Genomic DNA, 26,710 nt, shown 5'->3' with positions numbered 1-26,710 from the left:
ATTTGATGAGATTCTTGATGTAAGCCGTGAAGGCATCAGAGGGCAGAGACAGAAGAACCTGCCCTAGCAGGAAGGTCAGACCGCTGGATTGTCTGTGTCCAGGGGTGGCCGTTTGGTTTACACCAAACCCCTCTGCCCCAGGGAAAGTGGTGTGAGTAGTTGTTGGGAGCCCCAGCTCAGCTGGGTACCGTGGACATGGCATGCATCTCTCTGCCCCCACAGCCCATGACCTTGAACAAACCACTCAGCCTCTCTGAGCCCCTCAGGTGCCTTTCCTAAGGAACAATGGTGATAGCCTCCACCTCGCCAACTGGGGAACTAAATGAGATTTGTGTAAAGCTTTTTTGTTGTTGTTGTTGTTGTTTTAAGATTTTCTTTGTTTATTTGACAGAGATCGCGAGTAGTCAGAGAGGCAGGCAGAGAGAGAGGGGGAGGCAGGCTCCCTGCCGAGCAGAGAGCCCGATGCAGGGCTCGATTCCAGGACCCCAGGATCATGACCTGAGCTGAAGGCAGAGGCTTTAACCCACGGAGCCACCCAGGCGCTCCTAGATTTGTGTAAAGCTTAAACAGTGTTTAACCTAAACTATTGCAAAACATCTGAAAAAAAAATGCAAGTGCACCATTTTGTTGAGATACAGTGGATCGGCAACAAAATCCCCCTGGTCACGCAAATAGGACAGAATGCCACAGGAAGGCGTCTTATAAAGCAGAGTTCTCTGAAGCACTGCCAAGGCCTAGGTGTGCCCAGCTTTTGCGGAAGAAGCCAGCTAGTCTGCAGGGAGGGGGAAGGCAGGGGCTGGGAGTGTGGTGCTTTTCCCCAGCTGCTGCCTCCTGGCTCAGTGTCTACAAGGGTAGTTTGTTTGTAAACAGAAAGCTCCAAATTGCCACTCTTTGCCAATCCCCTGCCCAAGTGGGAAGAGCCTCTAATGAGCCAGAGCATTAGTGATGACTGCCGTGAGCTCTGCTGGGGAGTTTGATTGAGGACTAGGGCGGGGGGAGAGGAGACGGCTCGTCAGACTAAGGGGACAGGGATTGGGGTCGAGGCTGGGAGTCACTGAAGGCCACCCGAAGCCAAGGGAGAGAAAGAGCCTGCCAGCCAGGCCGCTCCCTTTGGGGCTGTGAAATTTCCTTTTAAGCTGGGGAAGGATTTCTTCTCTTTGTCTTCTGAGGCAGGAACTAACTTGCCCCTGGTTTGCCCAAGGAGTGATAAAGTCGCAGAAGCTCCTGGAAGGTTTAAGGGAAATGCTTTTATTAAAGAGAAACCCCAGCCAAAGCTCTGAGGAGCTTTTTCCAAGTCCAGCACAGCTCGGTCCTTAGGAATTTGATTGGGTGCGGTCACCAACACCAGACCAGACGGTCACGCCAGGTTCAGACCCAGAGGTTTCCCTCTTGCCTTCAAAGTGGCCAAGAGCAACACTGCTGGGATCCCAAATGAAAGTTCCCGTACGAGGCAGGAAGCTGGACAGCCTCACCGCACTGGCCCTTCCGGCATGTGATCAACCACCGCCTACATCCGGAGATGTCTGGTCGGCAGGGACCTCGCAAGGGCAGACCCCATGTCTTAATAGGTCGTAAGAACACAAGACTGCGCCAGACAGCTTAGGTTCAGAATCTCTTGTTGTCTCCCCCCAGCTGGGTGTCATCAGGCAAATTGCTCAACCTCTCTGTGGCTTGGTTTTCTCATCTACAAACTGGGGGTTATGATGACAGTCATCTTGTAGAAGTGTTGTGCGGACCACATCTGTGCAGATGTCTAAATGCTGACAAAAGTATCCGGCATCTAGTAGGCCTTCCTTCGACAAATGTGAGCCACTTTCTCTGTTATTTCTCTGGGCGCAAACCATTTCAAATGTGGCCAGGCCTGCATGTGAGGGAATTTCTTTCTCTGAGGTGCTTGGGTGTGTATCTGGGCTATCCTAGATAACTGGTACTTTACAGAAGGCAGTAACTCTTTGTGGTGCCCTATTTGTAAAATGGGGATAATACTAGTTTTGTAAGGTTATTGGAGAGAATAAATGAGACACTCTGTGTAAAATGCTTTATCCGGCCTTAAATAAGTGTTGCACTGTTGTGTGTGTGTGTGTATACATAGACCCCATGTGTTGGGTGTGTAGCTCAGGGCTAGAGCATCAATGTTAAGATACAGTTGCAAGTAATAGCCAATCTGCTGTCTTTTTTTTTTTTCTTTAAAACATTTTATTTACTTACTTGAGAGAGAGAGATAGCAAGAGAGAGCATGAGTTGGGGGGGTTGGGAGAGGGAGAAGCAGGCTCCTCACTGAGCAGGGAGCCCCACACGGTGCTTGATCTCAGGACCCTGGGATCATGACCTGAGCCGAAGGCAGATGCTTAACTGACTGAGCCACCCAGACACCCTGAAGATCTGCCATCTGAATACAGAAATGTGTTCTAGAATCTGACAGAAAGTTTCAGGGCAGTGGGAGCTTCAGGAATGCTTAGTTCTGAAGTTCCATGATACCATCAAGGACCCTGGTTCCTCCCCTTTCTTTGCCCTTTGATCTTTGCTTTCCTTAGATCGGTAGCCACATGGCTTAAGCAGGTCTGGGAGTCACACAGACATGACAAAAGATGGGATCTTTCTGTGGCTCACTCTTAGCAGTTGGAAAAATGTCCTGGAGTTATCCCTCCCTCCAGAGCAACATCGCCCTGATGTCTCACTGAGCACATGTGTGTCTCGTGCCTGTATCCAAATTCAGTTACTAGAAAAGGAAAGGGGATTCCCCGAGACCATCAGTATCTCCTGGAGCTCCCATGAGGTGTTTCCTGTGAAGGGGGATGGCGGACATCCGAGCAAGGTGGGCTTGCTGCTGGGGATGGAGGAGAGCAGATACAGGGAAGGCGACCATGTTCATCACAGAGCCTGAACTAACTTCTCAGTAGCTTCCCCCTCCCAGCCTCTCCATCCAGGACAAACTGAATCCTTTTTCAGGTTTTGAAAGGATGCTTTCATGCTCTCTCTTCTCCAGGACCCTTTACCTCCAATAGGGAATGAAGGGGCCAAGCTCCATGTTTCTTAAGCTCACAAATGCCACTAGGTTCCAGGCTGGGCATGACTCTTCCCGTGTATGGGTGTGTGTGTGTGTGTGTGTCCGTCTGAGAAACGTACAGACTGTGCCTGATTTGATGGATTTGATGGATTTGATGGATTTGATGCGTGGCCAGCACACGTCTGTGGAGTCAGAGTCGCTGTGCCTGTGGCTGCCATGACCACCCATCAGGCACACAGGAGCCCAGCTGTGTGGGGGCTCCACAAGCCCTCCTGTCACTCCCCACAGGGGCTGCCCATGGAGAGCAGGTTCTAGAAGCCCGGAGAGAGCAAGCTGATGTGAAAACCAAGCTATTTACTATTGTTACGGACTGAATGTTGGTGTCCCTCCCATATCACATGTTGAAATCCAAACCCCCAGTGTGACGGCGTTGGGAGGTGGGGCCTTTGGGAAGAGATTGTCACGAGGGTGGAGTTGTCATGAATGGAATCAGTGCCTATATAAGAAGACACGAGAGAGCCCTGCTCTCCTCCATGTGAGGATACAGCGAGGAAGTGGTTGTCTCCTTATGGCTAGGAGGTGGGCCCTCAGCAGACTGGAGATCGGCCGGCCCATTCTTCTTGGATGTCCCGTGCTCTAGAACGGTGGCAAATAAATGTTTGTTAAGCCACCCAGCTTTGGGTCATTTGACGGAGATAGCTATGGTAAAGGCTGGTATGTCACCTTTCTGGCAAAACCCAGTGGATTTTAAGTGTTTTCATCTGTTAGGGTTGGTGTGCCTGAAATCGGGGTCTTCAGTCTCCACACTAGTGTCCCTCCCGTCACCTCACATTCAGATCCTACTGGCTCTTCCAAGTCTAGATCAGACATCACCTCTTTGCCACATACTCCACTAGGGGCAAATCTGGAGGTGGTCTTTCCTTCCTCTGACATGGCAGTGCCATTACCGTCTCCCTCTTGCTGTACTTGGTGCACTCTGGTAGTTCAGTTATGGACACACTTGTGTCTTCTCTCCTCTGGACAGTTAGCTTCTGGAGAAGAGGGCAGTGGCCATGACCAAGTTACATTTGCCTCCTAGCTAGGGCTCAGCCTGGGCATGGGGATGGGGCTGCAGAGGGAAGCGTGCTGTCTGGGGAAGAGGGATTCAGGATTCCCACCTGGCATCCAGCCACGCATCGGGCTTCAGTTTTCTTTAACCATGGGATGAAAGGATTAGGTGTAATTTCCTCTAAAATTCTTTATGGCCAAGTAGGCTGCTAATAAAGTGTGAAATAACGTGGTGTGTGTGTGTGTGTGTGTGTGTGTGTGTGTGTGTGTGTTCGGTAGAGGGCAGGGTGGTCTAACTTCCTTCTTGACACGCCGTGTCAAGGGGTGTCATAGACATCCATGCGAGTTTTCTAAATGGGATTGGCTCAAGGACCAAACACAGAAGAAGGTGGGAAACCTTTCTTTTCACAAAAGAGGCAATTTCCAGGTTAGGTAGGGACTTTATAATTAAACAGGGCTGAGTTTAAATGCTGGTCCCATCAATTAAAAAGTGCGATTTCGGTCAAACTAATGTCTCTGACCCTCAGTTTCTCTGTTTGTGAAACCGGGGTGGGATGAGCATCAAATTCGATAATATATCTAAGGTACATATTATGAGGATTAATTCTAAATCAACGACATCCAGCATAGGGACTGGCACATACATAATAAAATAACATTTATTATGGATGCACATATTAGTTATTATTAATAAGAGAACACGTAAATGTTAAGCCCCCAAGAGATGTTTGTATGCTCTTCATTCCCTCCTGGTAATATGAGGTAAATGGAGGGCCCTGGTGTAAGTGCAGAGGGACCCCCCCTTTTTAACTCTCTCGTATTCTCTTTCCTCCCCTTACTGACTTTTAAAAGAAAAATAACCGAATTCTTCTTTTGAAGTTTTAGCAGATTTCCGTTGTTTATATAGCAGCTTTTTAAACTCTGCCTATGGTTCTTGCACTTAGTGCAAATCCTCTGCAGAAGTTTCGGGCTTCTTTTGAAGGTTAACTCAGTGCCCTTCGTCCTAATGACTTTTCAGGACAGACAGTCAAGCCCGTACCTGCCCAGGCGATGGGAGATTGGCTGGGAAGATGCCATCCTTCTCTGGGAGGAAAGGCGTCCTGTCTAATCCCTGGCAGGCAGCGGAGGAGAGAGGATCCTTGCAGGCTGACGCCTTCAGGATTTCTCCTGCCAAGAATGAGTGGCATATGAACGAGGCAGCGCCCAGCATTTCTGGGCAGATGCCCAAGTCCTGCTAGGATGGTCCCTATGGCCCTGGAGGAACAGTGCCAAGAATCCGTGTGGTGCCAAATAGCTCCCACCTCGGGCGTCATTCTCTTGCCAAGCTGTTTCTAGATCGTACTTCTAAACTTCTCCATAAAATTCCCAGAAAAGGAGTTGGAAAAGCTGGAAATTGCAGAGAAATGTTTGGATCTTCTCCACGATGCTGTTGAAGTGATTACCGTTGAAAAACTAAAAATCTCAGCTTAGAGAGAATGACAACAGGCCTGCCGCTCACGGTCACGTGAGCTACTTACACGGTCAGGTGCACCCGGCCACTGGCTTTCACGGGGCTGTGGGCTCAGGCTTCACTGCCTGCGAGACATGTAGATGAGAGGCTTCCCATGCCCACTTGTTGGCACCGACTGTCTCCCAGGCTCAGACGCACAGAGATTCTTAGGGAGCTGAAAGTGGCTTGCTGATGGGACAAGACATAAGAAAGGTTCATTTACCCAAAGCACCCACTGTTCCCTTTGCTCTCCTTGGTGAGGCCTGTGCTCTTAAAAGGGGAACAGATTCCGCACATCAGTCATTCCTTACGCCGCAGAAAATCGATGTTAGAGGGGAAACAGCCTGGAAGCCAATTTGGTGGCAATCACTTGGGACCCAGTGGGGTCGAATCCCTCTCTGGACGATTAGTCGTTTCAGGCCAAGGACAAACAGTGAAAATAGGAAGAAAAAGTAGTGCATTTTGGCGGCATAAGCAACTGAAGGCGATTTTTTTAAAAAGTCCGAGGGAAAAAATCTTTGTGTTGCAAGGTTACACCTACGCATGGATAATGGTGTGTTTTTGTTTGTTGTCGCTGCACGTTTCGATGTCTCGGCCATTACTGAAATTGTGGGAAATTGTTGCATGCTGTTAAATTTGAGGATGTGAGTGAAAATGTTAAGAGTTAGTGCTTGTGAGGAATGGGGATTTTTTTTTTTTTTTTGGCCTCAGTTTTTGTTCTCTTATTGATATAAAGGTTAAACTTCTGATGAGAAGTCCATGTAAGTGTATTTAACTCCTCTAGAAGCAAGATTTTTTCCTCTTCTTTCCTCCCTTCCTTATCTCCTCTTTTCCACTTTCACACGTTCTTTCCCTCCTCTGCCACTTTTTCTGCATGTGGTTTTTTGGTTTTTGTTTTTGACTTGCCTTAAAATTGGATGGAGGCAGATTTACAGGCTCTACCCAAGACCCCAGTATGTCCCCATCACAAGGAATTCGAGAAAACGTGGCCTTCGCCTGAGAGGTCTAGTTGTGTCCGCTGGAAATCTTTAAAACCTCCATTTTCAACGGCCCCATATATTCACAGTTAGAAGCATTTAAAATTCCAATAAAATGCACAGTCTAAAAGTGTCTTTGCTCTAGCTACCGGGTTGTCCCGAACCGTGAATGTAAATGGATGGAGGGCTTCTTAGCAGTGACTTTTGGAAATATGTCCCCATTATCGCACACAACCGGGCAAGTGTTTTCTTTCTAAGGGCCCGTAATGCTTTTTGCAAGATGTATAGCGCACATGCTTTTACCTGCTGTGGGGGGCGGGGGCTGCTACTCAGAGGACACGGGGGGAGGTACCAGATTTGTGTTTTTCTAGCATCCCTGCCGAGACGTATGAGTAAGGAAGCACTTCAGCTTGAAAGCCCACATTTGCTGTTAGCTCTTTAGGGAGTGGAGGAGCTCATTAAATGATATTTGTCTCAGTGCATTTTCATGGACACTATCACATGAGGCTGTTGGACTTGCTGGAGCTGGAGGACAGCCTTGTACTCATTTAAAACAATAAAATCCCTCCTACGCCCTGTAGCACCTCAATTCGACAACTACGCAAAGTACATTTTCTCAGGGTACTGAACTGTAGGTGTTGCCCCTATAATGAAGCTTTTAGAAGAGGCCACCCTGGGCTGTGTTTTCTCGCCCTCCGTTAGATGGGCCCACATTTCTTCTCAAGTGCTTGCTAGTTTTCTGGCTAAACTGCCACCATGCAGTTATGTCCCTGAAAGGAAGGACATGTCTAATTGAGGTCAGTGTGAGCCACAGTTGACAGTAATTATCTCAGAGATGGAACAGTGAGAAGGGACATCACCTAATGAGGCCAGCACACATTCCAAGGCTTAGTGTCCACTGTGGCATGACAGTGGACTGCTTCCAGAGCCATGGAACATTTCCTGGAATGATGGTTCCTAATTTGAAATATCTAGGTGAAAATAACGTTGTTGCTTGAGCTGTGATAGTTACTGATTTTGGAATTTTTAATCTAAATTTTGGTTTTATACACGTACGTGGTCTTAAGAAATTAGACAGTTCTCTTAAACTTGAGGTGAAAAATACCATCCTCCACTAATTCCTCCTCCCCTTTATAATACTGCTTCCCTAGAAAACCCTTTCAATTTTGAGCTATTTTTCAGTTATGTACCTCCATTTTTCTAATGGAATACTTTTACTGTGGCTTTGTCATTCTTTGGCTTTACATGTTGATTTTTTATCTCCTACTGTGAAAGGTGAGCGTTTAGTTCTTGCATTCTTTGTGCCCCTCCACATACATGGGCTATCCTCTCTCAATTCCTCCAATGTGATTATATCAGAATTTTCATGAAATGACTACTCAGGATTTCTGTTAATATGAGGATATACATTTTACTAACAACCAAGTCATGAGTGTACATCTCGTCTTGCACATATTTGTTTTTTGGAGTTTGTAATTGCCTTTTATTTTGCCCCTATTGTCTACATGTCTATTAACCATTCATTCCCAAACTCTCATCTTTAATTGTAAACCATCTCCAGATTTGTTCAAGCACATCAGATAAGCTCTCATTTTCAATTTCTTCTTGGCTGTAGGGCTCCTTCATCCTCCTGGTCAACCTGGACTGGTGGCTATCTAGGTTTGTTCCTTAGCTGTTGACCTGGGGTTTCCATTCATTGTCACACTAGGAATTCCTTTGGCCTTTTGCTCTCCGTTTGATCCCATATTTTCTGGAGAGCATGTCTTCATCTCACTTTAGTGGACCGCTTCTGGAACTTCATATGGGAAAGGTACCTGAGATGTACCTTTTCCTGAGAGTCTACACGTATGGACATAATATTAATGTCCTTTTTAGTTTCTCTGTTGGTTACTTTCAGTCATAATTTTATTGCTTTTTAAAAATCAATCCCAAACCATATCTCTTGTAAGATAAGGTTATTACCCCTACTCTTCCCTTCACAACTTGAACTGTCCTAACTTTTGCTTTACAATGTTCTCTTGACCTTATTTTTACTTTGCATTTTTACTTATTTTTTTCAGTTTACACCAATAACTTTCCTTTATAAACAGAAATTAACTCTGCTTAGTATATACCTTTACAGCATTGTGACAGATGGTTTACCTTGTTTACATTTCATTTTTTTCTCGCAACTCCCCTCTCCCCTTTGGAATCATGTCTTTTTAAAATTGTCTGACTTTATCTTATCCTAAGCTCTTTTTGTTCTTCTCAAAGTATCAGATTCCTTAATTCTCCTTTATTTATGGATATCTTTCTTCTGAAAACCTCTTTGTCCTGTTCTCCTGCTCTGTTCTTTCTGGGTTACCTGAATGATCCTGACCCTTTAGTACTCTCTTGGGTGTAGTCATTATTTCCTGAATTCCATGTATTTTTCTTTCTAAATTTACTCTTCATTTACTAGAGAAATCCATCAATAACTTTTTTTTTTTTAAAGATTTTATTTATTTATTTGACAGAGAGAGATCACAAGTAGACAGAGAGGCAGGCAGAGAGAAAGAGAGGGAAACAGGCTTCCTGCTGAGCAGAGAGCCCGACGCAGGACTCGATCCCAGGACCCTGAGATCATGACCTGAGCCGAAGGCAGCGGCTTAACCCACTGAGCCACCCAGGCGCCCCCCATCAATAACTTTTAAAGAAAGAGATGTTGAGGTAAATTTCCAAACTCTTGCAGGTTCAAAGACATCTTCATTTTGTCCTCAGTGTGGTTTGATAATTTGGGACTGAAATTCTAGGTTGAAATTTTGTTTTTCACGACTTGGAAATTATTGCTCTATGGTCTTCTGACATTATAGGATGCTGAGAGGGATTTAATACCCATCTTATATTCATTCTCTCTCTCTCTTTTTTTTTTTTTTTTTTGTAACCTTGAATTTTTTTTTCTTCTGGAAGATTTTAGGTAATTTTCATGATCTTCAGTCTTCTTAAATTTCAGAATTATTTGTCCAAGTGAGGGTGTTTTAGGAGGTATAGTATAACATTTGGGAATGCAGATTGTGGATCATGCCTGCCCGAGTTTAAATTCCAGTTGTCCCATTTACTGGCTTGTTCAAGTGCCTTAACCAGTTAATGCCACCATTCTCTCAGATCTAAAATGGAGATGAAAATGGTAGCTAAATCTGATATTTATTGGGAGAATTTAATAAGTCACTACATGTGAAACTTTTGAAAGTGGTGCCTGGCATATAGTAGACTTTCAATAGCCCTTAGCTATTATTAATATTATTGCCATTTATTTAATGGTCTCTTTAAATGTAAGACTTTATGGCTTTTCATTCTGTGATGTAAGCTTGTATTAAATTCTTTGATGCTTTTCTTTCTCTCTGCCTTTCCCATCATACCTGTTCTCTTCCTCTATGAGTTCTGGCATATTTTTTCTGCTGCTTATACATTTTTTTCATCTTTTCCTTGTGTTTTTGTTTTATTTTCTGGAAGATACCTTCATTAATATCTAGACCTATATTAATTTTTTCTTGGTAATAACAATTTTAATTTCCAAGTGTTTTTCTTATTCTCTGATTGTCCCATTATCTCAGTACCCCTTTTTTGTTTTATGGATGAAATGTAATCTGGAATCTCTGTTTTGCTGATATGTTATCTTTTATTCCTAAACTGTTTGTTCCCCCTAGGGCCGTGTTGTTTTGTTTTGTCTCTTTCACGTTTTGGACTGTCTCTCAGTGTCAGGAAACTCTTGGTGGTCTGTTCATGCTTAAGAATGAGGAAATGAAAAAGCAGGTGGGGACTATGTCGGGGAAAGGCTTTGCCTTATGGTAAACAGGTGGGGTCAATCATTATGCCAGAGTCCCCCAAATATCAGAATTTCTGTAGTTTTACTCTAGGCTTCCAATATCCGCATAAGCTTCCCTTATTCTCTTCAGAGAGTTCATTTCATTCTTCCGACAGAAGAACGTTCCACTTGTTTGTTTGATTGGATTTTGTTTGGGCTTTTTTTTGTTTGTTTGTTTGCTTGGATAAGGCCTAACTGCAGGGTATTCTGTAGTTGGGGGTAGAGGTGGGAGTCAACGCTTCTACACACAGCCATTGGGTTAATCTCCCTATTGCAGGTGTACCCTCATTCTGTCGGACATGATATTGCCCAGTCCCACATCTGTCCAGAGTTCCACAAGGCTAAGGGTGCCTACATTCACTCAGTTTCGTCTACCTTTCCTAACCACCATGACTTGGGTCTTCTCAGTGCTGCCCTTCCTTGGGCATCCTTCCTCACTCACCACTACATTATTCAACTTATACTGTGCAGGAATTTATTGGAGTCTCTAATTTTCTGATCACCTTTATTCATGACTGTGGATTTCCCTGCCATCATCTTAATGAACAGGGCAGGAAGATAAATAAATATTAGCCTATCCTCTTCAAATACTATGATTTTTTTAAAAGCCTCATTGAAGGGCTAGAATATAGCATGAGATGGAAATATATTGTTTTAAAATATGCACATTTTTGTGTGATGTGCATTTGAAGCAACTCAAAGGCCCAAAAGAGGAAAACGCTCTTCTCTAATGATTAAAATATTATATCCTAAAAACTCCTGGGTTAACTATTTCTCTGTGAATCCAGGAACTGATGATACCAACAGCAGTAGTAGTCATAACATTGGAACACCATATTTATATTTTTACAACACTGTATGGTTTCTCAAAGCACTTTCACATGCATTGTGTTGGCTTACAGACATCGTGTTCCCTATAAGCATTATTATCTCCACTTTCAGCTAAGGAAAATCACAGAGATGAAGGATTTGCCAAAGGTTACACAATAAGCTCTGTTGACCACTGCAGCTCTACCCTTCTCTTAATGGTTTGCATCGCATTAACTACAGTGGGTGGCTCAGCTTAACATTGATGCCAAATAACTTGTGCAACTTCATACAATCTGAAATCTTTACTTCTCAGCTTAGTATCTCAGGGACAATTCAATACTCCTCCATGGTAGAAGGTTTCCAGAAACAATGAGTTGTCTCTGTGTGAACCAAACCTACGCTTTTTCACTTGGCCTACAACAGAGAAGCAGATACCCTCTGCACTTCCAACTCCATTGTGCTACTGAAATCTATACTTTCAATCTGTGCTTTTGCATTTTCCTCTGAATTATCACCTGAGAAAAAGTTCCTATATCTTCCATGTTCGTTTGTGTGTTAATACAATAGAGCCTGTGAAAGATGGTATCAAGTACTAGGCCAGCACGAACTTATTATTGGAATCTGTGCCTGGAGAGAGATAATTCCACATTCCCATTGCTGATCCTCAAACCACTGAAATGCGACAATAGGCTTTGACCTCACTTGGAGATTACTAAGGAGATCCCTTCAAATGTTGACATGCTTATATTCTTTCTATTAATTATTGACATTGGTTGCATTTTCATTTTTAATACAATCCCTAAATAGTTGTAATCTTATTGTATAACAAACAATTCAATGTGGAAAAGTTAAAAAAAAAAAAAGATACAGATCAGAAGAAAATGAGTCACAGGTATTAACATCAGGTAAAGATAGACCCTTAACTTTTAGATAGATAGGATGAGAGAGCAAGAGAAAGACTCAATTATATCTATGTATATACTTCTATTACAAAACCATGTGGACAGGTGGTCTCCATTTTAACTATATATCGAGGTCACACTATTCACACTGTTTTGAAATACTTCCCCATGACATATAGTCATCTGTAACATCATTTACAATGGCATCACAGAATTTCATCTTCATTTATTATTTCTATTTCCTATTCTAAAGGAAAAAATACAAAGAAAGCAGTGTGGGAGATCAAGGTAAAATCATTTTGATGATTCACCAGGAGTCTCAAAAAGACACCAAGCTAGTAGTTGTGAACCATGCGTTAATTTTTTTCAGGATACAGCTACATGATTTAGTGCTCTAGAAAGGTCATCTCTTAGCTTTTTTCCCTGTTAGAGTTCTTTACCCAAAAGTAAGCGATAATGTCATGCCCTGGAAACTGAAAATGGTCAGTTTGGTATCTTCATGTCTGCCTGTCAGGAACTGGCTATACCTTCCCATATCAGTCTTCATAGCGAGTTAAATAATTAATTGAACTACCACTTATTGAGTCTGGAGCTTTTGTGCTAGACATTCTGCATATGGAGAAAACAAAACATGAGTCTTCTCATCAGGGAGCTTCCAGTCTAGTGAGCAAGTCAACAGTGACTTCTGTCCCCAACTCTTGGCGCACAGAGAAAGTAATCCTATCTTTGTAGTATATTAAGACAGAAAGACAAGGGAAGCTGAGTTGATCACCTGGGCCTTCAGCCAGTATGAACGCTGAAAGCTGAGTACCTCATCACACTCTAACCCATTCCCACCGCACTGACTGCCCCAGTGTCACCGTTGATGAACTCTCCAACGGTGAGCTTTCTTTTTGGGTGGCAAGAAGGAATTCTTGATATGGGACAAACCTTCCATGGTCAGTTGTGGAAAGAGAACAAAGTGAAATTATAATAAAATCCTGAAGAAGGAGAATTTGATTTGTTTCCTGCTTTTGTCTATGTCTTTGTTTTAAGCCAATTAATAAGGTTTTTTTGCCTTAAAGCTCTTGGTGAGTTGAAAGTAAGTGAATTTGTGAGCTTGTTCAGGGGTCCACATCTACTTATCCTTCCATTCCCATGGAGGATTTATGCCTAAATTACTCCTGGTAGATGGGTGATTGTTCGATCGCTACCATTTCTTGAAGGTGCATTTTTTTTTTTTTTTTGGTATGAGTTCTTTTTGGAAGATTGTATTTGATGACAAATAAAAGGCTACCTGTTTCCCCAGTTCTATCGGTGGAAATAATTTCTCACTGATGAGAGGACTTATCTTTGCGGCTTGGTGGAATCTTGGTGGTTGTATTATGACTTGTCCTTCAGGCACATGACTAGTGAAGCCATTTCCCTGGTGGGCAGAACCTTCCTTCTTTACTCTGGAAGGATATCAAGATAACATTGGCAGAATCAACTGCTTCTTACACATTAGTTTTTAAAAGTACAGTTGTGTAGAGGATGGGGTCTTGTCAAGTTAATGGGACAAAATCAAAGTTGTCAACTACAATAGAATTCACATCTTCACCATCTTAGTTATCTACTGCTGTGTGAAGAATTATACCCAAACAGCAAATTTTATTATCTCACAGTGTGTGTGGGATAGGAATTCTGGAGCAACTTACCTGGTGGTTCTGGATCACTGCCTCTCCTGAAGATGTAATCATAGTATTGGGTGGTTTGACTGGAGCTCCTTCCAAGATGACACATTCACATGCCAGTCAGGTTTGTGCTAGCTTTTGATAGGAGGCCTTGGTTCTTTACCACATGGGCCTTTCAAGGGTTACTTTTATCTCATAACAGGGCAGCTGATTTCCCACAGAGTGAGTGATCAGAGAGAGAAAACAAGATGGAAGCCATCGTGAATTTATGACCTAGTCAGGAAGTCAAATTCCAACATTTCTGCAATATCCTGTTGGTCACACAGGTCAACCCTCTTAAGTGTGGGATAAGACGACATAAGGGTGTGAATGTCAGGATACTGTTTTAGAGGCTGGCTCTACCTTCTGCCCCTAATGAACAATATGCAAAATATACTCCCTTCTTCCAAAGATGTTCCCCCAATTATCATCTCATTAACATCAGCTCCAAGTCTGGAATCTTGTCAGTCAAACTGGGTCCAGGTATAATTCCTTAAGTGCAGTTTTGTTAATAACATTCTTCTGAATCTGAAGACCTGTGAACTAAAGAGGCAGGGCATCTTCCTCATGCATGGACAGTGGCAGGACAAGCACAGAACGATTGCTGTAGATACTCCCATTCATAAAGGAGGAAATGTGAAGCACGCAGGAGCCAATGGACCATAACAATTCTAAAACCTAGCAGGCACAGGTTGATAGTTTCTTAACCAGACTTAAGGACTAGGAATAATTCCTCTTGGCTTTTGGTTCTATCATCCGAGATCTTGGTTCTACCCTCTGAGTCATTATTCCTTTTACATGAAGGATAGCTCTTGTTTCCATCTTCACAGTTTTCTCAGTCTGCATTTTGTGGTAGAACTCAGGATTCATAGACTTTCCTTCCTCTTTTGCACTGTCTCTGTCCCTTACAGTCCAAGCTGATAGTGTATCTGCCAATACTATTCTCTTAAAAATGTTGTGAGTCTATTGTGAAGGTCACTGGAGTTTATTCCATTAGGCAAAGCCACATTGCAAATGTCTTTGAGATAAAGCCTTCTCTGACTTGGGTTTTTAGCTAACACTGCCGAGGGAAAGCCTTAACCTCCTTAGGAGACCTGTTTGACTGAATGGTTTTTTGAGGCATCACCTTAGATATTTCTAAGATCTGAACAAAGGATTTATAGCCACACCCTTGGCTTTGTGTTTGTACCATGTTTTCCCAAGAGGGCTCTGAACTTGCTCTTTGCCTAGGAACCATTTCTTAATTTTAGCCCTGTTTGTGAGAAGCTAGAGAGAATGGAGTTTCCAAGACCAGTAAGTCCTGTTATTATTATTTCTTTTTAATGATCCTTCTTTAGCTTATCTCTCTTTTCTTGCTTTTTATGATTAGAAGCAAGAAGAAATCAAACAACACCTCCAACATTCTGGCTGCGAATCTCCTTTGCTAGATCATCCAGCTCATTAGATACATTTTCTACTTTCTACATCACTGCAGGCAACAGGGCCATTACACCACAGGTGACTGCCATTACATAGCAAGGATCTCATTCCTCCACTTTCCGATAGCATTTTTCTGTTCCCTTTATGCCCTTGCCAACGCAGCCTCTTTGAAGGCTCACAGGACTCTGCTAACAGTCTCTTTGAGGCACGTCAGGGTTTCATTAATATTCTCCTCCGAAGTTTCTTTCAGCTCCTGCCCACTGGGTGGTTTGAAAGCCACACCCATATTTTGAGCGTTTCGTTGTTGGTGCCTAGGTACGAAAATTTGTATCTGTCATCCATGGCCGCTTAACAAATTACCCCAAAGTAGAGTGGCTTAAGAACAATTCTAAACTGTTAGTATGTAACAGGTTTTGTGATTTGGGGAATCAGGAGTGGCTTAGCTATGATGCTGGCCTAAGTTGCTCGGGAGGTTGCCCTCGGGAGTCAGCTGGGTGCAGGCACCCAAGGCCTTGACTGTGGCTGGAGGATCTGTTTGCAAGTTGCCACACTCACGTGGCCCGTCAGTTTGGCTAGCTATTGGCAGGGAACCTCAGTTCTTCGTCTTGTGGCTTGCTTGCGTATTCTCATGACATGGCGGCTGATGTCCTCGGAGTGAGTGATCTGAGAGAGAACACGCAATGCCTTTTTTTTGGATCTAGCTTCAGAAGTGACGCGCCAGTCATTTTTGCCATCCCCTGCTGGTTCTACAGATGAGCCTCATGCGGTGTGAAAGCAGACTACCCAAGGCTGTGACGACCAGGGACGCAAGAACCATCAGGAGTTGTCTTAGAGTCTGGCTGTCACATTCACCTTTCTGTGCCATCAGATCACAGTAATGGTGAAAGTTCAGTTTCCTGGAACCCATACATTAGCAATCACTTCCTAGAAACACTTAAGAGTTGAGATGAACTGTGGATCTAGATGCAATCACTCTCAACTCTTGTTAGCTGTTTTTTTTTTTTAATTTTTAATTTTTATCTTTGGATGTCTAAATAACATGTCTGTAATGCTTCTTTGATTTTTCATTTTTAATTATCTATTGATTGCAACTAAGGAAAATGAGCATTACATTCTTCCATAATCCCCCTCCCCATCCTCATCCGTACATCCATATGTAGTTCTGATTAGTTTAATGCTCACTGTCTATAACGACCGTGTGAGTACAAATCAAAGGCGGTCAGGTAGTATATTATGATTCCTACCACTCTCTTGAAGTTATTTTTATATCGTACCTTAGAGTTAATAATTTCACTTTTTTCTTGTTTCATTTTCTTTGATTCTAACAATAATTAATCTCCAAACTCTTCCCCTTGTTTAAATTCTTCTTAATAATTTCAAACACACTAGATATTTCATCAATACCAACCTATAGTCTGACTGCAACTTCATGAGAGACCCCAAGCCTGGACCACCCAACTGAGTCGCTCCTGCATTTCTGACCCTCAGAAACCATGTCAGCTAGTAAACATTTCCTGGCTTATCCTGCTAAGGTTAGGATTAATTTGTTAGGGGGCAATAGATAATACAAGAAGTGTCGTTTTCTCTTCTCCCTCTTTTTTTTTTTCCTCTTTGATGCCTTGTAGGATCATCTCTCTGCTTCTGATGTCTGAGATTTCATGATAATATGCCCTCTGTGGATATTAGTGGGGATTTTACAAAGTTTCCATCTCCCTGCATAATCTGTTTCCTCCACTTTCCTTCCTTTTTTCTTCCTCCCTCCCTCTTTGTCTTTCCTCTCTCTCTCTCTCTCTCTCTCTTTTTTATCTCTTTCTCCCCCTCCCTCCTTTCTTCCTTCCCTTCTTTTCCCCTTCTGTCTTATTTTCTTTCTTCCTTTCTCTTTGAAGGCTTTCCTCCTAGTCTGGTGGTCCTTTGCTGCCTGCTCTTATTTCAGAGCTAGATGGAGCAGGTCCTCAGAGGTCCTGAGCACGTAGGGGTGGCTTGTTGACTGTGGGCCTCATCATAAGGTAACCTGGCTGAGCTATTTCATCAGAGAATCTATGTTAATATATCCAGCTCTTATCTGTTGGGCTGGTTTGTTCCCCAGAAGGACTGTCAGTGTCATACCTTGGGTATAATCATCCTGCCTGTTCTTGGCCTGCACTGAAACCCTGATTTGACCACTTACTCTTTGTGTGATCTTGGTAAAGTAACTGAACCTCTCTGAGTCTCAGTGTACTCCTATGTGAAGGGGGGGATGTTAGTAGAATCTGCCTCCATCTAACAGTAGCATTGTTGTAAGGATTAAATGAGTTGATATACATAAAGTACTTAGAACAGTGCTTGCCACAAAATAAACACCAAACAGGTGTTAGATGGTACCTTCCTCTTCCTCGCCATCCTTATCGTCTGTAGAGCTGGGTTAGGGAAGCAGCTGGGGATCTCAGCATTGAATAAATCAGCCAACTTACCTTAATTTTCAGTGAATCATCCCTGCCTTTACCTGCCTTGTGTCCCCCTATCCAGAGGCTCACTGTGTTATCCTTTTCAGAGAATGAGTCTTCGGTGTTCAGCCTCAGTGGATGAGGGGCAGTCACCTCAAGGGGCACTAACCTGGAATTAGCCTTCCTGTTCTCACTGCTGACTTCTCTGTAACTCCCAGAGTGTCTGATGTTCTTGACCTGGCTGCATCCAACCTCTTCCTTTCCTGGCTTTGGCTTCTGATTTTTTTGGGTCCACTTGTAGATCTGCTTCAAAGTTCTAAAATTTTATTTTTGTAACTTTTTCTTTTTTTCCTTCATTTTATGGATTTGTTCACGTGTTTTTTTAAAGAATACATTTACTGTCATTTTAACTGGGTGTTGAGAGAGCAAGGATGCAAAATCATGGGTCCCTCCCTTGGCCTCTCACTGGAAGTCTGAAATAGGCTTATTAAAGAAATATTTTCAAAAGCAATAAAAAATAAGTGGGCTTCTTGCTCATTTTGGATTTTTGGGCACTGTGGAAGGGAGCAGATACATGAGCAAACCATAATGGTAGGTAGGATGTTCACGTCTGTACTTGCACCTGGACACGTCTCCTTTACCCATTGTCACAGAACTCCTTGTACTTGGAATTAGTCACTGTCTGTCTCTCGTTACATTGTAACTCCTAGAGGGCAGATGTCTTTATTGTGTCCATTGTTATATGATTTGGAGTTTCAAAAACATCAACAACTGTAGTTATCATCGCTCTCATTGTAGCAGAAGTACTGGTCATGATAAAAACACAACTAAGTTCACCCAGTATCTGCTGCTTGCTGGGCCCTATTTTAAGCTCTTTGTGGACAGTGATCTGTGTATTACTTGCAGCGACTTTGAAGGAGGGAATATTATAATCTCCAGTCCACAGATGAGGAAATCGAGGCTCAGAGACTCTTGCTAACTTGCCCAAGGCCTGTAGTTAGTCAGTGGGAGAGGCACGATTTGAAACTCCAGAGCCTGATTTCTAACCACAACGCCATTCTGCTTGTTGACCGAATAACTAAATGTAGAGTCAGATTTATCTGGGAAAAAAATACGGCTCCAGACGAACTGGTGCTTCATCCCTTTCATAAATCTGTGGACTACCCTTTGCTAAAAGCAGAATTTATTTGAGATATGAAGTGATTTCTGGCTGTATTTTAGAATACAGGTGAGGATATAGTAAAATGAAATGCATTGAACGTATTAACAGACCAAAAGTAATTAATTAGCCTAAGTGGTAATTAAAAAGATTTCCTTTGATAAAGCTTTGTTACTAGCCGAGAATTAACATCAGAGGAGACAGTGGGTCCATGTGGGACGCCTTCTGTTTGGGGTAGGGGTAGCCCCACAAACTGCTGTTTCCTTTTTCTTCAGAATGATTACGAAATTGTTTTGAATCCTGCCACCCCAATCTCAGACCCAGCCCTCATCTATGCAGTCAGCGTGACCCATAGAGACACTTGACAGTTTTTACAGGTGAAATTGGTTCTTGCGGTTGCTGAAATGTGGCCCGGGGCTCTGTGCCCTCCAGAAAGAATAAATATTTGTTGATTCGTTGGCTCATTGCTGGATTGACCTCTGCTTGGCTCTTACCGAGGCTGTTCCTTTAAAGTAAAATGATTTATGGGAAGAAGACGTATGTCAAAGCACACGATGGACATTCGTGCCATCAGATGGACGTAGACAGAAGCAGCTTTTCCTCTGCCCAAGCCTGCCTTCCAGGGGTCCTGGATTCCCCCTTTAAACAAAGGAGGGAGACTCGGTATCGGGACTCTTGTTTTGAGTTTTTGGAAGTGACTCTGGCTGAAATGAAATATTGAGAGGGAAAGTTGTGGATTCCTTTCCCCCGGTGTTGGTCTTTCTGTGAGATGATTCAGGTGAAGTGTAAGTCTATGTCAAATTGTGGCAAAGGGATCATAGTTTTTCCTTATTATAATTTTGTCTTGATGATATTGTTGCCATTTTTTGACTTGTCCCTGAACAGCCAGGACCAGAAATTATGTGTCACGTTTACGTGGCAAGTTTTGTGCATTCCTGACAGGCTTGGAATGTGTCTTTCAGTTTTAAAACATTCCATCGCTTTGGGACACTGCGGGGCTCATGTTTCTTGACAGATACCCCACCCGCGTTGTCGTGCTATGCTTAGGTCAGATATAGCACTGGAAGGGGGTCCTTCCCCTGGAAAGACAGTTTCTAATTTATTCCATTCTACCCCAGCCCCTACCCCAGTGCCCACCCCAGCATCCATCCCAGCCCCTATCCCAGTGCCCACCCCAGCACCCATCCTACCCTCTACCCCAGTGCTCACCCCAGTGCCCACCCTGCACCCACCCCAGTGCCATGTCTCCCCCATTAAAAGCAGAATCACAAGGACCTATTTAACATGCGGTTTGCTTCTCCAGGTCCTCACTCTTTGCCTTGGCATGGACTATTGGCAGGAAGCCGCCGGCCCATGGCTGCCCGGGTCTCTGGGACTTTCTCAGCTGCGTTTGCATGCGGATTGTATCCTCACGCTCCACAATGCTGCATTTGGCCTTGCACAATAAAATGTCAGCAGCCCCTTCATGTCAGCTGTTGAAGTTGTGTTACCTGCCAAAGCAAAGGAAGCTACCCAGGGTGCTTTCTCCTGGGATTATTTCTGAAAAGAACAGAACAGTCAGCTGTCCCTCACACCCTCGGACTCAGAGTGGTCTCTCTTGTCCTCCTTCCAGGAGCTGCCCGGAATCTTAGGTTTGACCGCCTTGCTCATGGCTCAGCATCATGGGGGAAGGTGGTGGCAGGGCTCTGCATGTGGGCAGGCAGAGTTGGTGCTGCTGAGAGTAGAGTCGGGAGCTGTGGCCCGAGATCTTCATGGATGGTGACCACTGTCTCATGTTAGGCTGCCGATCCCCTTCTAGCAGATGTTCTCACGGTGATACCAAGAGCTGCCATCAGGCTGGGATGTGGGTAAGGCCAGGAAGGTGATACTTAGCACCCCAAAGTGAAACAATGAACCAGGTACACCTCACTTCATAATTTGAAACCAGGTCTTCTGACTGACGGTTCACGTGCTGGTCCAGGGCCTTGGGAGTTGGGCAAAACTGGATCTGAACGCCAGTCCCCCCTTGGTTGCCTTTGTGGCCTTGGGCAAGTCACATCTCTTTCCTCAGGTTCCTCATCTGCAAACTACAGATCATCGGACCCTCACTGAGTTTTTGTAAGAATTCTAACAAAACACAAAGTAAGCGCGGCTCCTGGACCACAGCAGGTGTACGGGGAAGGTGTACAGGGAAGGAGGACTGTCGTGGCTTTACTTACAACAGGAGCTAAGTGCTGTTATAAGTGTTACTGTGAGTGAGAAAAGTTATTACTGTAGAGTGTCTGGTGAATCAGTTCATACCACCTTTGAATTGCAACAGAGTTGAACTTTCTGAGTCTTCCCCAGCACGTTGGTCATACTCACTTAGGCACAGTTGACATGCTAAGGGCAAAGATTATCTATGATTGAAAGCAGATACTCTGGCTTTATTCACTTATGTTTGATGTATTCCCAGTTTTACATACTTGGGAACATTCTTGCTTTTTCAATTTCTTTCATTTAGACCTTAAATAAGGGTATTGTATGAACTTAGCAACATGTGAAGGAAAGTTGCAGATTTTGCATGAAACATGGAAGGTATCAGAGCCCACTCTATGGTGTGGGACATGGTGATGATGTGCTATGACTCAAAGTTACAACCTCCCAGATTCTCAGGCTCTGCCAACAAAATGTGGCTAATGGAGGACAAAGGAGTCGGCATCCCCCCTTCTCCCTGCCCCCGACCAAAGGACAGGACTGGAACCTTCTTTGAGATCTTGTGTTTTGTCTTAAAATTACACATGAATGTTACACTCTATTCGACATTTCATCCCTGTTTATTTTATCCTAGAAAGAACGATCAGTCTCCGTCAGTCCTCCCAACCCCTGAAAGGGTCCTGGGAGAGAGCGCAAGCCATGTGCCTCCCAGTACAGGGGACCAGTAGTCCGATCTGAAAAGTGGGGCTAAGCTGTTGCTCTAGATACAAGGGAGGAATCAGGAACACCTGGAGAATGGACCATAGTGAAAAGTAAGGGAAGGAAAGAGAGCCAAGTGGGGAACGCACGGTCTTGGGGTGCGGATCTGGGCTGGAATTAGAGCATGGAAGGAATCCGGCAGCCAAATCCATGAACCACAAAACCTGCCTTCAGATGCCTGTCAGCTCTGAACTGTACCGAGCCGTCCAACGAGGACCGCCTCTCGGCTTCTTTTCAGGGAAGTCACTGGTTTCGGGAGTGAAGTTGGTCTCCCGCCGATGGTGAGCACGTTCCGGAAGCACCACAGTTAGGACCACAGTTAGGGTATTCAATCTTCCGTCCCCGCGAGGGTGACGCGTCCTTGGCTCCGCTGCTTCCTCCTCGAGCCAGAGGCCATTCAGTCGCTGTCGTCTTTACCTGGACAATGACATTCAAATGAAAATCCGAGCATCGTGCCCAGGCAAGTCTTCTGGCTACATGATTTTGTCATAATCCATTTCTCACAGAGCGACTTTATTGTGATTTATTCCCTCACAGCTTCTATTAGGGGAAGTGGAGTGGCCTTGGTTACTGCGCATAAAGGGAAGGGAAGTGCTTCTTGAACAATGCGGGGACAGATCCCGGCTGCGTGTGATGGAGAGTTCTTTTGCTCCAGGTTGAGTTCTGGGGCCCTGGGAGGGAGGCTCGCCTGTGAAAGCACCTATTATCTTTGTGCAAATTGATACTTGTCTGCTGTTTGCTAGCCGAGAGTGCTCTGGGCCTCGGTCCAGGGGAGGTCGCCTTTTGTGCTGATGCCGAAGGAAATGGGCAGGATTGGCAGGCGTTTCTCACTGCCCTGGTGCGTGCGGAGGGTGTCAGTTACAGGCCACAGGACTGTGTTGCTCCAATATGAAACTCTTGGGATCCTAGGGCCACGCTTCCTAGACTTCGGGTAGCGATAGATCGTGGTAGCCTTTGACCCAGCTAGATGTGTCTGTTGAGCTCAGTGGGGAGAACCACAGGGCCGTGGAGCCTTTCACGGGATGTGGTTTTGTGGCCGTGGCCAAGTTGATAAAACTATGGGGCCTCAATTTCCCTAATAGAAGGATGGAGCCAGTACAGAAGTGTGGGTTGTGTGGGATGAAACATGATACACGCAGAAGCGCTGGGCACAGTGCTTGGCCTTCAGGAGGGGCTGTATGAACCACCGTGATGGGTGGGGGGGGGGCATCTTCTGGCTGCCTTCCTCGGAGTGAGGCATGGAAAACGTCAACCTAGGGAAATACCCTAGCTCCTGCATGGTCGGGAAGCCTTGGGAAATAAAAGCAAATGGGTGTGAGTGGTACAAGGAGCTTCAGATGTGGGACTTGTGTTAAGTAGGTTCTCTTGGTACGGAAAGCAGTGGAAGCTAGCTCGAGGAAGAGGAGGGGACTTGTCATGCAGGGGTGAGGGCAGGAGGCCGCTTGGTCCCCGATGGATGTGGGTCCTGACCATTTTATTCTCCCACTTTTCTCTCCCTCCCTCTCTAGCTGCCTTTGCCCCTCCCGGACTGCACACCAGACTGTGGCTGTCCAGTCAAACAGCGTTTCCATGCTGGAGCTCTCAGCCTCTGCTCACACCACTGGACAGTCATCTGGGAGAGGAATGGAAAGGGTGTCCTGGTGGACGGGCAAATGCAGGGCTGTGGGAGCGGGCGGGGGTAGATCCCCAGCGAGGAGCAATGAGCCCTGACAGCTGCCCTCTGCAGCAGGACAGGCTCCAAGGGGCACGTGAGGGCAATGTCTGCTCCAGGCACCGGGAGATTTGGCAGTGCCATGTACTACTCGGGGTGATGGTCGCTGAGTATGCTCCCTGAGCACTAACCCTAGGCCAGGCGCGGTTCTAAAACCATGTTTGCATTAATGACTTTTGGCTTCGTTACTCTGAAGCAGACGTGGCTTCATCTCCTTGTGAGCAATGAGACAAGAGATGCCCAGAGAAGAGAGGTCACCTCCCCAGGTGTGCACAGCTAGTAACAGATAGAGGCTGATGGAACTCAGGGTAGCAGACACCACAGCCCACGCCTCTGAAAAGACATGCCCCTTCCACGGGAAGCAGGCTGAACCTCCCCTAAGCTTCTCCCTGGCCACGGGTTGGGGTCATGTTTATCTTCCAAGGTGTGGCCGGAAGCACACCTCCCCTCTGGGACATGCCCCAGCCGCCCCACTGACCTGTAGTCCCATCGGCTGTCAAGCCCTGTGGGCTCCATCAGAGCCTGATTCTGTCACCACTTTGCCAGGGTTCCTCCGCATCACTGTACACATTGTCACCACTCTCGCCATGACCTGTGTTGTCACTACTTCTGTGACACCGCAGTGCATCGAAATCCACGTGCATTTCCCAGCACCCGCGACGTAAGTCTGGGCCTCTTGCAGATCGGGCCATGCAAAGAACTTGGCTGTAGATTCATTATCGTCACGGAGAATCCTTGGTCCGAAAGGCTTGTTTTATCGCTTCCTTTTGAACCTGACCAGTTGTGTAATGTATGACTTTTCCGGCGGTGCCGAGGTAACCTATGGGGGATTCTGTCTGTGTTTCTCTGTTAGACAGACTCCAGGTGTGGGGTCGACACTTGTCTTTCCATGGTTCCAGTATCAGGTCTTGTTTTATTTTGTTTTTTTTTTTTTTAGGTCTGTGATCTCAAGTTGGGTGTCCAACTTTTTTTTAAATTACGCTAAAATGTACCTAACCTAAGAGTTACCGTTGTGAAGGCATAGTTCAGTGGAATACGTTCCCAATGTTACATAACCCTCACCACGACCGAGGACCAGAATATTTTCATCACCACAAAAGAAAACCCCGTCACTCCTGTCTCCATCCCCCGAGTCCCTGGCAGCCGCTAACTGGCTTTCTCGTCTCCCGATTTGCCTGTTGTAGGCATTTCATATAAATGTCATCATTCAAGGAGTAGCTTTTTGTGGCTTCATTCACTGAGTCTGGGTGTTAAGGTTCACCCGTGTTATAGTGTATATAACACGTGTAGCCTGCGTGAGCATGAACTTCATTCCTTTTTATGGACGAGTAATATTCCGTTGTGTGGGCAGGTGCTGTGTTTTGTGTAGCCGCTCATCCGCTGATGGGCACGTGGGTCCTTTTCCCCTTCGGCTGCTACGAACGTTCATGGGCACGTGTTTGCTTGGACGCCTGTTTTCAGTTCTTGTGGTTGTTTATCTAAGAGTAGAGTTGCTGGTTCACGTGGAAACCCTTTTTTTTTTTTTTTTTAAGATTTTACTTATTTATTTACGAGAGAGAACAGAGGGAGCATGAGAAGGAGACGCAGACTCCCCGCTGAGGAGGGAGCCCGACACGGGCCTCGATCCCAGGACCCTGGGAACAGGACCTAAGCCGAAGGCCGACGCTCACCCCACTGAGCCATGCAGGCACCCCGGAAAGTCTGTAACTTACGGAGATTCTCTAGCTTTCCGAGTTTAACTTACAGAGAAACCGCCAGCCTGTGTTCCACAGCGTCTGTACCATTTTACATTCCCAGCGGCGACATACGAGGCTTTCAATCCCACGTCCTCTCCTCCAGCATCAACTTTTGACTTGCAGAATGAGTTTTATTATAACAACGGGGGAAAAAATACCTGAATTATTTAGGCTTCATTTATTTAATGAGACCATATTAAAGCAAGAGCTGGAAATGTGTGAGCATTTTAATGCAAAATATATCACAGAATTTGAGACACACGAAAAGCAAAGGTTGTTTAACATGTAGGGATAAATTTGATCATTAGTTCCTATCTATGGACCATATAAATGACAAGATCATAAAATCCATGGAGCTTCTGGTGGCGAGGCTGTGCCCCATGATGTGATTCATTTGGTATATTTTTTTCTATAAAAATGTACAATGGCCCGTCTCAGTGACATCTGGGCTCGTCTGCATAAAATGAGTGTTTAGGGTCATATTATTATTATTTCATGTTCGGTACTTCATCTCATCTATAAAAATAGAGGCACAGTATGGTAAGTTGTTATTCCTCTTCTGAAAACATTAAGAAATTTTATGTGTACCTTCTATTTTTGCTAATGACACAAAATGTGGAAACTTGTTATTTTTTTTCTTCCACCAACCCGTGAATGTGCCATCCTTATCTGAAACCTAAATAAATACTCATTAATGTACAGTGAAATTCAAATGAGCACTTTATATAAATAAGCCTGCTATAGAAATACGTGTTTCTTCAAATTTGTAGACCAGAATAACGTGCGATAAATTTAACATCGTTTCACATTCCGAGCCACCGACCAAGTAAACTGGTTTTATGACTCAAATTTCCTAACCTCAGGTAGAGTAGGAAAGCATATATATGGCTCTTCATTCCATAATGCATCGTACATCTTAAGAACAGTATTATCTGGTTGAGATTTTTATATGCCGAGTGGAGCAGAGTGTACCTAATATCTGATTCTAGAGTGTTATGTTGGGGTGGCAGAGAGGACAGAAAGAATGGGGTGAGGTTGCTTTTCCTTTCACTTCTTTTTTTTTTTTTTAATTTTTGGATAAATATTTCTTTGTTCAAGCACTACTATGTGCTAGATGCTGGGTGTCTAGTGATGAATTGAGTGGACACTGTTGCTGGCCTCTGGGAACCTATGCTTCGTGAAGGTCTTATGGTTATCTATTGTTGCATAATGAACCATCCCCACTCTGAATGGCCTAAGTCAATGCCTTACCGTGCTCACAGTTGCATGGGCCAGGAGTCCGGGTATGGTGTAGAGGAGTGGTTCAGCCCTGCTCCAGGGTGGCGGGGGCCATAGCTTGGGTGCCAGAATGGTAGAGATGGCCAGGGCTGTGTGTCTAAAGCATCAGTTATGGTGGATGGCTAGATTGCTTGGTTCTTCTCTTTGTTGCCTCTTCTAGGACTGGAATAGTCAAGGTGGCTTCTTTATTCAGAGATCCGGAGCCCTGTCTGGCTAGCTGCCTGGAAGAGCTAAGGCTGGTCAGGCCTCTCTTTCTTTCTCCAGGTAGTCTCCATGTGTGTGGGCTTCCTTCACATACGCTCGT

The sequence above is a fragment of the Lutra lutra genome, chromosome 4 (genome assembly GCF_902655055.1).
Source record: "Lutra lutra chromosome 4, mLutLut1.2, whole genome shotgun sequence".
Lineage (NCBI taxonomy): Eukaryota > Metazoa > Chordata > Mammalia > Carnivora > Mustelidae > Lutra > Lutra lutra.
This window is presented reverse-complemented; position numbering follows the sequence as displayed.